Source organism: Echinops telfairi, unplaced genomic scaffold (assembly GCF_000313985.2).
Source record: "Echinops telfairi isolate 266 unplaced genomic scaffold, ASM31398v2 ScPeMD7_4;HRSCAF=17, whole genome shotgun sequence".
Lineage (NCBI taxonomy): Eukaryota > Metazoa > Chordata > Mammalia > Afrosoricida > Tenrecidae > Echinops > Echinops telfairi.
Window position 1 is genome coordinate 31395076 of NW_022103900.1, and position 11184 is coordinate 31406259.

Consider the following 11184-nt stretch of genomic DNA (forward strand, 5'->3'; position numbering starts at 1 on the left):
TGATATATATATTATTTTATAATATTAAATTTTTATAGGATGAATAACTAGGGGAAAAATTCAGAGATACATTGAGATAGGGGATAGTGAGGAAAATAAAGTTTTTGAAACATTGTCTTGTGCAAATTTTTTTGTTATAACAACCCTATGACAAAAAGTTGTACTATCCTTGCAATTTACTTTTATCTATAATTATATCATTGACTATTGTAAATTATTTCATATTGATACATGTAGCAACCAGTAGTTAACAGTCATGAGTTTAGTCTACAAACTTTTTTACAAAAAGAACATACTTTAAGTAAAACATGAAAAAAAATCCATAAATGGAAGGACAGAAATGAGACATCAAATAAGTAGCATTTATTACTATATATATGCAAAAGACTTCCTACCTATTCATAGGTACGTAGGAATATCTAGGAAGGCCATTCCACACAATATCTTTCAGAAGGCATTTCCTAGAGGGGTGGAATGTTGTTGTTAAAAAATCATGCTTCCTACTCTTTCTACGTTGTGGCTATGAATAGTAGAGCAAAAACAAAGAGATTGAAAATCAAAAACAATGGCAGCAAAGTAACTGGGATCTGCCAGTCTGCAAATAAAACCATGTGTGCGTGCAAAGGACACACGTGTCTTATATTGTTAGAATATCCACGCCACTTATACTACCTGCAAGGCAATAGTACGCTACCAAGATATTTGTAGGTGAAAGGTGTAGTTCAAATACAAGATAAATGATCATTGAGGATTTTGAGTTATATATATAATGCAGTCAAGGTGTACAATCTAATGTATATCTAAGAGGCACGTCATCGGTGACAAAAAATAGTTTCACCAATGATTAAATAAAAACTGATGTAGAAATAAAGAAGTACGGGTTTTTATCTAATTGCATGCTAAATGTTATTGATTTGTTTTGCCCCATTTTAGATCTAGCCCAATACACACCATGGTTGCAGGACACTATTCTTTCTTTCCATGAATATAACATGTATGTAGGCAGATAGATGTAGGCATCCAACGTGTGTATTACTGCACATCTGTATGTGACCTAAACAATTACTTTTTGGTACCTAGGAAATTGTTTAGGGATGAATGATTTAGAATAAATTAGTATATGTGGACATAAATAGAGTTAACGGTTTTGGAAATAATAGGAGCTAGCGAAGTTACTTTAAGATCACCAGTGTCAGCAGCACAGAGTGGTGCACAGGCTAAATAGAAACAATGCTCCATCCAATTTAGTTCAGATGCCTTTGGCATTGATTGTACATCCCAATCAATGGAGAACTATAGGGAAATGGTGACACGTGTGTAGGTGCTGTCTTGTCAGTTCTGACTCATGGTGACCCTTCACACACGAGAAGGAGAGACTGCCCAGTCCTGTGCCACCCTCACATTTAGTGTTGCACCGCTGTGTGAATCCAGCTATTTGAGGAATATAGTCAGGGCTAACATTCTTATTTACATTTGGTTCCCAGCCAAATAAATTGGAGTTCTTTTTTAAACTTCTTTTTATATGACACAACATATATTATGGAATTTCTTCAATTTTTTCTTAATTGTGCTATTTTTGAAAATATGTTTATATTTTTAATTAGGTCAGTCAACTAATGCCACTATTTTTCTTAGCCAGCTTTGTAAATTTGCTTTGTTTTTATTTACAAGCTATGTGTATTGATGAACTTCTAGTTGTCTATCTGAAAATTACCATTCATAAAGTGCTACCTAGGAAATTTAAAAGAATTATGATAAACATATTAAATATTCTAAGAAAAATTAGGTGTTAGATGGGTCCTCTAGAGAAGCAAATGGTTGAGATCTAAGTGTCATCTATCTATATTTAATTAATTTAATTCAATTAATTATTTAAATGTTAAGTTAAAGGTTCTCCTGATTTGCATAGCTAGTGAGGCTTAGGAACCAAAAGCAGGCAGATCACAATTCAGTCAATGAAGAGGGAGATGAATCCAAGGTCCGGAAGTCAGGCATGTGGCTACACTGTCCAATAAGCTCAAGGTCAGCAGGTCACATGGCTGTTTGCTGATGACTTCTAGGCTTCTGATGGCAGGCAATAGGACAGGTCATTGGCCCAAGTCGAAAGAATTGGCAGGAAATGAGACAGATGCATGATCCAGACCCAGCAAGAAGCAACTAGCTTCCTTATGGTGTCCACTTATATAGGCAGTGCAAGGCATCAGAGCCATATCTGACCTTCTCTAGCTTCTCTATTGTCATTAGGAAGAAATCAGACATGCCTGCACCCTATTCTGACACCAACCATTTTCCCAACGGCACTCTGTATCTAGGCTTGGTTCAAAAGCTTGTTGAACTGGCCATACAGAACTCACAGGAAATGACTCACGATTCAGGGGTTTTATTAGGTAAGTTAACTACCAAATATCAGGATGAGTAAATAAGTTTGTGACCATCAGCCCACAGCAATAGCTCTCTTCAGCCACCAACAAAGTTCTTCTCTGGTCTTCAGCCTCAGCCGCAGCCTCTGTTGGTTTGTGTAGACCAGGAAGCCCTCCTGTCGTCCTGTTTCACAGTCCCCTGGGATTGCCACTGCTCCTCTTGCTCTACCCCAGTCTCTGACACAGGCTCTGGTTCGTCTGCTGTCAGCCTCACCACTTCTGACAGATCTAGAACATTCTATTGAATGACCCTGGCGTTCTCTGTTTTTCCTGCAAAGGAGAAACATCTTAATAGCTACAAAGGAGAAACATCCTAATAGCTGGGTGGTGGTGATTAAAATGGACCAATCCCCTGATAGTGTTACACACACCCTACTTGTATCGTACACCCAGTCATTTGGTGGGAGTTAGCAGAGGGATATTAAGAAGTTCCACTCCACCAGAATGTAAGAATGAGAAAATTTCCTTTTAATTGAATCAGGGCTGGTACCTGAATAAGAGAGTTGTACTCCACCATAATCTTCTTAGAAATGATTCACTATTCACAGCAGGTCCCATTATATAGCTGATCACTTTGTTTTATATAACATTATGTGGAATTACTAGGCCTAAACTGCCAAACCACTGAGGATCCTGACCCAGCCAGGTTGACAGGAATCCTACCTATCACAGGTGGATAAATCACAAAATCAGATGGATAATTCAACAGATACATGTAAAGTAAAAGAGAATTAAATGGGAAAGCTATAATAAAAGATATGGTAGCTAAAATGAAGAATTACCTCATAGGCTAATAATAACAAAATGGCTAAGAAAAAAATGAGTGAACTTGAAGTTAGATCTATAAAATTTACTCAAAGTAGATCAGAAAGGTAAGTAGAAAATAATTTAGAACTGAGCGTGCAAATACTATCTAACAATCTCAGTAATTCTAATATGTGTGTAAATATACTTTGAAGACTATAATCATTGTCCACAGGGCACTCTACTCTACTTCAGGCCTCATGCTGAAGGCACTGGGCTATAGTACTCTGTTTCAGCAACCTGGCATCCCCAGTTAAGTGCTGGAAGCAGACCACTCCCAAGGTACCCAGGTGGCACAGCAGCAATAGAATGCCATCAGTTTGGAATAACCAGCTGCTCCACAGAGCTAGATGGGGCTTCTACTCATGTAAAGAGTTGCAGTCTCAGAAGCCCACCAGAGCAGCTCTATCTTATCCTATAGGGTCACTCTGAGTCAGAGTCAACTCAAGGTCAGTGAGTTTTTGGTGGCCTAGGAAGCCCACTGCTCTGCAGCTGCTGCTACTCTTGCCACTCCTCTGAATATTGAAGTTCACTGTGCAAAAAGTTGGGGTAAAAGACATGCTCTACACACGTATTTCTTGATGGCCATTAAATCCCATCTGTCTTCCGTTGTGCTGCCATTTTATACCTAATGCACTCTCACTGCCATTGAGTGGATTCTGACCCACAGCAGCCCTATAGGACAGGGTAGAACTGCCCCTGTGAGTTTCTGAGACTAACTTTTTTATGGGAGTAGAAAGCCTAGTCTTTTTTCTACCTGTACCCAATAGGATGCCAAAATTGATTAAGCACAAAGATCGACCATCACAATTAGCTCTGTTAACAACCAGTCACAATGGAAATACATATTTCCACCAGCATCTTCCTCCACCTTCTCTTATCCAGTCCAACCAGGAAAAGAGGAAATGAAATCAATGAGCATTATCCTATCCTATTATTTGGTAGGAGTTACAAAGACTATAGCTAGATGATGCACCTATGTACTTCACTGTGCCACAGATGTATGATGATTTGAAGATAGACTTGGATAAATCAAAGATGTGTGCCTTAAACTCTAGGACAAGTAGCAAAAAATGCAGGAACAAAAGAGTAACAAGTCAATTAAAGAGATAAAATAGAATCACAAATGTTGTTCAATTAAGAGAAAAGGAGGCAGAAAATAAACAGAATCAGTGGAATAAAAGGAAAATGGCAATATGGCTTGATTTAATTCACACAGATAATCACATTAAAGTATACCTGATATAAAAGCTCAAGTCAATAGAGACTGGCACATTAGATAAAATTCAAGAATAATTTGTAAACTGTCTATCAAAAATCTAAATAAGAAGACATTGGTCAAAAATAAAATGATGGGAAAAATATGCTATGTAAAGGTAAAGATTAATCAAATTATTGAGACAAGTGCAACAAAGCTGGCTTTAGAAAAAGGAAGATTATCAGGGAAAAACATTACATAATGAAAAAGGATTAAATTCTTCATGAAGACATATCTATATAGATAGAGATAGAGATATATAAAACACTTTAACCATTTTATTGGGGGCTCGCACAACTCATCACAATCCATACATCCATTGTGTCAAGCACATTTGTACATTTGTTGGTCTCATCATTTGCTTTCTACTTGAGCCCTTGGCATCAGCTCCTACTTTTTCCCTCCCTCCCTGCTCCCCCTTCCTGCATGAATGCTTGATAATTTTAAAATTATTATTATTTTGTCGTATCTTACACTGTCTGACATCTCCCTTCACCCACTTTTCTGTTGTCAGTCCCCCAGGGAGGAGGTTTTTATGTAGATCCTTGTCATTGGTTCCCCCTTTCTACCCACTTTCCCTCCACCCTCCCTCTATTGCCGCTCTCAGCACTGGTCCTGAAGGGATCATCTGCCCTGGATTCCCTGTGTTTCCAGTTCCTATCTGCACCAGTGTACATCCTCTGATCTAGCCAGATTTGTAAGGTTGAATTGGGATCATGATAGTTGGGCGGGGGAGGATGCATTAAAGAACTACAGGAAAGTTGTATATTTCATCATTGCTATACTACACCCTGACTGGTTTGAACTTCAAAATATATAGGAAAAATAATGGATAAATGGTCAAGATAAAAATAAATATATACATAAAAATAGTTGATTTCAACCTTGTCTTAACAGAAATTAATATAAACAAGTAGCAAAACCCACTGCAATGAAGTCCAGTGCAAGGCAGAGTGCCTCTACATAGGGTTTCCAAGACTGTAGACCTTTATTGAAACAGAGGGCCTCATCTTGCTTCCTAGGAGGAACTGAGGAGTTTGGGCTGTAGACCTTGATGGTAGCAACCCAACACTTAAGTCACTATACCACTAGGGCTGCTTAACAAGTAGCAATGATAGTATAAACAATGAGTAACTTTATGGAAGAGCCAAACAATGTTAGCAAACAGCTAGTCTAAAATAATATTTGACCCAACAACCACCAAATATATTTCAATTTATCAAATGCAAAGAAGCATTTACTAAGATTTTGTTCAAAGTAATTTTAAAATGACTTAAAAGAGCATTTAAATAAATAGGTAAAATAAGCTCAGGTAAAATATGACATTCTGAGTATTTTCATGAAGATTATTTAAAATACAATAAATTTTTCAATGAGTTTTTAAATTCAAATTATTAATGCTCTTTTTATCACATATAAAACATTAGTTGCATTTACTAGCCCTGTATATAAATGTTTATGTTGCATAAATGCTTCTAAAACTCTTTAATATATTTGTCTTTTCTATATGTCAATGTAATTTTAATGTCAGAAATTTGAAAATAGAATTAATATTATCTTTAAAACAAACAATTATTTAAAATCTCAGGAAAATGATTGAGGTGCTTAGGGGTTAATGACCATTTCAATGTCACATTGTTATCAAGGTCAAGTGAGAAAAATATTGTTTTCCCATATCAGAACAATTGGTTCCTTTAGATAACATCATGGAACAGCAAAAAGAGTCAGCCAAAATTAAACTAAAGGAAGCAAAGTAAGCAGACATACATACAAAAAGTTAGAACATCCTATTGGATAATAGTCTTGGCCTCTTCATGAATAAACAATTTCATTAGATTAAATGTTTTTAAGGGAATAAAAATCAGAAGCATTGCAAAGTCGGGAATTGGATACTGATGTCAAGAAATGTTCATAGAGTCAATATATTAGATGAGAAGATAACTTACTACAGTGAAAGGACTGAAATCAAGTATAGGGAAACAATACTACAAAGCAGATATAGTGTCCTTCTAACTTTTACATAAATCTAAGACTACCAAGGAAAAATATATTTTTTACAACAAAACAAGTAGAAGTGTATTTTTAATTGTATGTCTCTGTTAATTTACATGTAAATACATATCAAAATATATACTAAAATATCTCTAGATAAAATCCATAGTAGTGAGGATGTAGTGCTTTTTTGCTTATCAAAATTTCATTCATATATACACTACATTCTTGAGTTCTGTAATAATAAAAATAATGAGAGTTTAGACAAAGTACCTTTATTTCCAAATTCTTATTTTTTTCTCTAAGAAGGAAAATGACAACCATCAGACACCATGTAGAGGGTTATTACAGCCGATCCACCAAAGAAACGAGTGAAATGAGTGGTTATTTTTGTGTATATAAATGTATTTCAATTTCACTCGTTATTTGCGTCTTATAAAAGTAGGAAAGAATTTCAGCCTTTCAAGCTGAACTTCTATTGACACAAGCAAGGTAATCAGAAAGTACTTTACCAAAAATTGTTATGTAGATCAGTAGTAAAAGAGCAGTCAGACAGTCATAAAGCTCAGAAAGTAGCTAAAATGTCCATTCATTTTAAGCAACCTGATTTCTTAGCACTGATTATATGTCATCTGGTTGACATCTTTATAATACCAATCAATTGATTTTTAACTTTAGAATTACCAGAATAGATATTAAAATCACTATACTTTATTTTTACAAATACTAATATTAACAACTCAAAGAGAAAAAGTATATCTGTGGATCTTTATTTATGTGTTACTAATCATCATAATAAATAAAAGTTAGGACTATTCTTAACATTGTATGTTCTGTAAAAATGAAGGGTCTCGGTAGAGAAGAAAGAGGGAACCGATTACATGGAACTGTGTGTGACCTCCTCCCTGGGGGACAGACAACCGAAAAGTGGATGAAGGGAGACGTCGGACAGGGCAAGATATGACAAAATACCCATTTATAAACTATCAAGGGCTCATGCGGGAGGGGGGAGCGGGGAGGGAGGGGAAAAATGAGGACCTAATGTCGGGGGTTTAAATGGAGAGAAAATGTTTTGAGAAACGATGTACAAATGCGCTTTACACAATTGATGTGTGTATGGATTGGGATTACAGTTGTATGAGCCCCTAATAAAATGTTAAAAAAAAAAAAAAAAGAAAGAAAGAAATGAAGGGTCTCAAATAGTAACATCATAACACCTAAATATTCTGAAATCATGCCATAATTAACATGAAAAACAAAGACAGAAAATGAGAGCAATAACCTTTGAGAATTTATATTCCATTTCTCTGGTGAAAAGGCATATTCTCAAAATAGCACTTAGTATTTGTAAAACTGTAAGTTTTAAACTGACTTTTTCCAGTGCATGTTCTAATGTGTAGACTTCAGAGAAATCATAAAAGAAATATAATTTGTAGAAAACTTACAGTATGTATGTGCTTTTTGCCAATAGTTGAGAACGCCAAAGCCTAGCCAATACTTTACATTGAAATTAAGTTAATGATCTTAGAATACAACTGATTGATAAGTTCTTTCTTATCTGATCTTATTGACAATGACAAATTAAACAGCTATTAGTGTGCTGTACCACTGCCATTTAAAGTATGCTGTGGAACCTGCCCTCCTGCTTTCCCACACTTAATAGAATTTGTATTTAAGTCAATTAGAATGGGAAGACTGTGCCCAGAAGGCAAAGAAGTGAATTCCAGATGCAATTGTATTTAGCAGCATTTTGTCCAAAGTTGTGAAATATTCTACTATTTGTAAACTTGATGCATATAGCTGTACATAGAAGATGCAGTTTCAGCAATTAAGCAAAGAAAATAGAATGCGACAGAGAAAGCAGAGTAAATTATACAATAAATTAATCAGAGAGCAATTTTGGAAAATAAAGCACAAATAATTATTTTATGTTTAAAGCAGATCTTGGGTAGGATTTCAATATGTACATTTTATGTTTCGAGTGAATAAATATCTCAACAGTAGTCTATTTACTGAATTTGTTAATGTTTATTATGTGAAAACTTCAGATATTAAAGTTATTTTTCATGGAAAGAGGGTACTAATCCTTTCTTATCAACTATATTTTCCATATTGCAATTTTAGCTCATGATGAAAATAATTTATATTTTCCCATCACCTCTCCGTTTGGGCGGCACATGTCTATTACTGGGTCTTGAGTGAGAAAGACTGCCAATGGTCATGTGTACCGATCTCTTCTCCACCTGAGACATGCTCACGCGTGTGGGATGTCTGTCTCTTGTAATATGGAACTAGCTGCCTATAGCAACCCCTTTTATAAGCCCAAATGAAGATATTAGCTTAAAACAAGAAAACAAAACATTAAAACACTAAACATGTATGAGTAGATTGGAAATTTAGGACATTTTTGAGAGGCCAAGCATAAGTAATATGTTGCATATCGTTAGTAAACATAAATGCTGATGCCAAACTCTGTTCTGGAAATAGATCAAAATGTTCAATCATTTGAAGTATAAAGATATCAGTAACAGTGGAGAGATACAATGATGCAAACAGAGATTCAGAAATTGTTAAGAGTCAACTGAGGAGATACATTATTCACAACAACACTGGATGGAAGTTTTTGGAATATAGAGATATTTAACGATCCTTTTAATACTAAAATTAAAGAGAAAGCATGGAGTAATCCACAGCTGCACAAATCATTACTAGAAGAAAGAGCAGGCTACAGACAGTCAGAGGAGAAAATAAAAGTGACCTAGGGAGGACCAGTCCCTGGCACAGACACCCTGCTTATAGAGGAACAGGAGCAAAGGGGCTGGCCCTCAGGGGACCGGTGGGCACAGTGGCTGCAACAATGGGCTCTGGCGAAGAGGCAGTGGTGAGGATGGCCCAGGCCCGGGCGGGGCTTTGTTCCATTGTGCGTAAGATCTCTGAGTCGCCCGACTCTAGGGCACCAATCAATAGCCGAGGGGAAGAACTAAAAGGAAACCAGCTGATGTTTTCAAAACAACAGTGGAAACAAAAAGTTGATATAGTTAAGGTTTGCCCACAGTGGGGACCTGGGAGGACCCTAACTGCCCAGCAGAACGTTTACCTAAGTGAAGTAAATTTTAAGAATCTGTAGATAAACTAACAATATGAGTTTTCACAACAAATATATCAAAAGTAAAGAAAGGGAGGGAGAGAAGAAGAAAGAAAATGTCCTTTGAAGAACAATGAGAGAAGTAATAAATACTTATGAATCAATATTATAGTACAATTTATGTTGTATGGCTGATGCTAAACAAATACTTAAAAACAAAACAAAACAAAAAAACCCCACTTGCCCCTGAGTCGATTCCAGCTCCCGGAGGCTGCAATTCTATCCGGAGCTCGTTGCATTTTCCTCCAGAGCAGTGGTGTGGGCTCGAACAGCCATCCTTGAGATTAGCAGTCCAGCACTGCTGGGACTGACCTAAACAAACAAACGCTGCATCAATGAACACCAGTGCCAGTGTTATCTATTCTCAAGTTAGAACTGAAAGCGAAATGAAAATATCGAGGCATAAAATGACAAAAGACAGTATGAGATATTGAACAGTGAGAATGAAGCTGGGTCTTATTAGTTACCTATGCTGGGCCAATGCATTCTTCTTAAGGTGAAATGTACTCGTTATAACAGGTGTGTGATGAAGGGTGATTCACTTGTCTCATACACTCTCTAACAAGCTTATAGAAATATCTAATCATAGAAATTATGGCTTCTGTACTTTTATAATGATTTTGTAATAAATTTTACAACTCATTTAGTGCCAACTGTGCCCCTGGGCCATTAAATCAGAGTCTGTGTTTTCATCATTAAAAATAGAGTAAATGAAGAGTCACCATTGTTGAATTCAGTGAGGGCGTATATGAGTCGGCGCCCATCATCCAAACCAGCGGTGGAGAACCTTTTTCTGACAAGGGTCATTTGGAAATTTATAACAACATTCACAGAGCTTACTGGTAAACATTTAATTAACTCACTCTTAAAGTAACTGCTATTCTTTGGTGAGGCAAGTGACGTTAGCTGGTGTTGATGACTTTTCTGGTCCCGAGGAGCCCTGGCGGTGTCATGGTCAGTGTCGGACGGCAATCTGCTCCGTCAATAGTCCGAACGGCCCAGCAGCTCCTCCGCAGGAGCTCTGGGCTTTCTACCCGGTGAGCAGATGTTCTCCATCCACTGAGCTATATTTTGAAGAAGATAAGGTGTCGCGGAGTCAATCGAACTCTTAACAGACCCGATGGAAGGGCAGAATGGCTCGTAGATTTCTTGGCTGTAATCTTTATTGGAGTCAATCACCAGGACTTTGTTCCTATGAAAGCTTCCACGGCTAGAACCAACCAAATTTATGTTCATACGTGAGTCATTAATTATTGTGTCAACAGGACTCGTTCCAAGTATGTATGTGTGCATACAGTGGCAAGTAAAAAAATATTGCTATAAACTTATTAAAACCTTATTAAACAAAATATAAACACGTGAAGTTAAAGTTTCATGGCATATTCTCCATCTTGGTATATATACATTTTTTTAAATCTTATTGTGAGTTGGGTGAAGGTTGACAGAGTTTCACAATCAACAATTCACAAGTATTTTGTTAAGCCATCATTGAAATTCCTCAATGAACCATCACTTATCCCACTACCTCCATGGCTTGGCGGTTTCTTTATTATATATATATATAT

The 11184-nt window shown here is 36.5% G+C and overlaps 1 long non-coding RNA gene across 1 annotated transcript; it reads right to left on the reverse strand.

The window, feature by feature from the left end:
• Positions 1-2364: 2364 nt before the first annotated feature.
• LOC123522616 lies at positions 2365-10667 on the reverse strand. Its single transcript, XR_006680849.1, has 3 exons — positions 10483-10667; positions 9800-9931; positions 2365-2690 (listed from the first exon to the last, which is right to left on the reverse strand). It is a non-coding gene; the product is annotated as an uncharacterized LOC123522616 (long non-coding RNA).
• Positions 10668-11184: the final 517 nt, after the last annotated feature.